Here is a 3,092-nt window from a genome sequence, read left to right on the forward strand (position 1 = left end):
ATCATCATCATCATCTTCATCTCTCCGTCTGTTAGTGAGGTTAGTCCTGTTAGCTGCACTGTAAACACTGTAGAGAGCAGAGTCCGGCTCAGACGGGGTGTGTTACTGACATGATCCAGAATAAGAGTTCTGTAATCCTCATGTGCTGTACTGACACACACACACACACACTCACACACACTGATGAACAGCTCTCACACTCACATACACCTGATGCTGAACTGTGTGTGTTTGTGTGTGTGAGTGTGTGTTTGTGTGTGTGTGTGTGTGTGTGTGTGTGTGTGTGATGCAGGTCTTCATTCAGCGGTGGCCCCTGATCCGCAGGGAGTGTTAATCCGCTGATGGGGGAGTGAAACCAGAGACGGCATTACTGTCAGATCAATAACACACTCTCACACCAGCAGGACACACACACACACACACACACACACACACACACACACACACACTCAAATACTCTCACACACACACACACACACATACATGCACACACTATGATACACACTCTCTCTCTCTCTCACACACACACACACACACTTGTGTACAGTGTTTGTTTTGTTTATTATGTAAATGAGCAAGGGTGGCACGGTGGCTCAGTGGTTAGCACTGTGGCCTCACAGCACTCAGGTCTCTGGTTTGAGTCTCGGCTGGGTCAGTTGGTGTTTCTGTGTGGAGTTTGCATGTTCTCCCCGTGTTGGTGTGGGTTTCCTCCGGGTGCTCCAGTTTCCCCCACAGTCCAAACACATGCGCTATAGGGGAACTGATCAACTACACTGGCCGTAGTGTATGAGTGTGTGTGAGTGAATGAGTGTGTATGGGTGTTTCCCAGTACTGGGTTGCAGCTGGAAGGGCATCCACTGTGTAAAGCATATGCTGGAATAGTTGGTGGTTCATTCCACTGTGGCGACCCCTGATTATAATAGGGACTCAGCTGAAGGAGAATGACTGAATGAATGAGTGAGTGTAAATGAGCATTAAATGCAGAAGCTCCTCATGAATATTCACGCCTTCATTAATAAATCATCCTGCAGACACTGATATGAATATGAGCGGTGATGGACATCTATAGGGTTGCTACAGTGCTGTGAACCGTTGCTAAGGTGTTGCTGATGTAATGATGTTTTATTCATCAGACATAAACAGAAGCATAAGTCTGGGTAAAGGTCAGAGGTCATGACCTGCAGGCGCCGGGGGTGAATGACTGCATGACTGAATGAATACATTAATAAATGAATCTATTATTCACAGATCAGAGCGCAGAGATGAAGATCCACACACACACACACACACACACACACACACACACACACACACACACATACACACACACTATTCATCAGGGGTCGCCACAGCAGAATGAACCACCAACTATTCCAGCATATATTTTACACAGCGGATGCCCTTCCAGCTGCAACCCAGTACTGGGAAACACCAATACACACTCATTCACACACACACACACACTCATACACTAGTACCAGTGTAGTTGATCAGTTCCCCTATAGCGCATGTGTTTGGACTGTGGGGGAAACCGGAGCACCCGGAGGAAACCCACACCAACACGGGGAGAACATGCAAACTCCACACAGAAACACCAACTGACCCAGCCGAGACTCAAACCAGAGACCTGAGTGCTGTGAGGCGACACCACTGAGCCCCCATGGCACCCCTGTATGAGCATCAGCCCCTGATCATTAATAAACTCTAATGAGGATCAGCGTGGACTGAATCCTGGAGCTGATGCTGAATCGTCTGCTGGAGACTCTGAATAACTCATCATGATTCCCCAACACACACTCATGACTGACTGCAGGAGTGAACACATCAACAACTGCACTGATCCACACTGACCTGCTGAAAATATTAGAGGAAAATATTCATTAAAATACCCAGATTCATCATACACATCACTGTGTCATTAGATCATAAATGTGGACAAAATGTAAATATTACACACACACACACATCATTATTATTAAAATCATTATATATATACTTGTGTTTTGCTTCTTTTATTCTTGTTTATGTGAAGTACATTGACTTATTTAGAAAATGTGATGAATAGAATTGAATATTTAATGTAAATATATATAAACCCTGCAACATTTCTTAACAATGTCATTCCTGGAACACTACAGATGCAGAAATCCTGTTATTATTATTATTATGATCTCCTGTTGTTATTCTGTGATTAACATGTGGATCCGGAGAATAACCCAATATATAACCCTAACACAATCACTGCACATCTGAAGGGCTGCACACCACTATGATGACACACACACACACACACAAACACACACACACACACACACTCTCTGAGACAGAGGGGGCGGGGTAACGCCGGGAGGGGGAGGGGTTTGGTCGTCATGACAACAGTAAACGCGCGCTAATGTGATTGTGCAATGATTCACGAGTGACCGGAGCTCAAACGGCGGAGAACAGCAGCGGCGCAGCGATTGGACAAGATCAAAGCGGGGCGGGACTTCTGATTTGATGTTGCTAAGAGACAGAAGAAGGAGAGAGAGAGACTGAATGAGTGCATATAGGCAGAAGTCCTCATTCAGCTCATTTGTCCACACACTCCTGTTCTTCACACTGAGCTGTGTGTGTCTGCACGCGGCGTGTGGAGGATCTCCCTCATCAGATGTTGTCAGACGGATGATCTCTGCTCAGCTCAGTCCTCATGTGCACAGCGCTGCGCTTCACTATATCACACACACCTACATCACAAACAGAGATTTATCCACAATACACGACACCATTACACCCGCACACACTGCTGGAGCTCATGAAAGAGTTTGATGCGTTCACCTGCTGTATGCCAGAACTCTTCTGGACAGCGCAGAGCACCGCGCACATTTCTCAAAGTAACTCCTCCTGTGTTGAGTACAGCTGCTGATGGAGAACAGGTGACAGACAGCAGTGATGTTCAGAGTAATGGAGCTGTACATGAGCTTAATTAACACTCAAGAGCTTTAACCTGAGCAGGAGATCTGCTGTGTGTGTGTGTGTGTGCTTCCATCATCCCACACTAGAGGGCGACAGACGCCAGCAGATCCGCACTGCTCAGCACAGCACAGCACTGAATA

This window comes from Danio rerio, chromosome 25 (genome assembly GCF_049306965.1).
Source record: "Danio rerio strain Tuebingen ecotype United States chromosome 25, GRCz12tu, whole genome shotgun sequence".
NCBI classification, from domain to species: domain Eukaryota; kingdom Metazoa; phylum Chordata; class Actinopteri; order Cypriniformes; family Danionidae; genus Danio; species Danio rerio.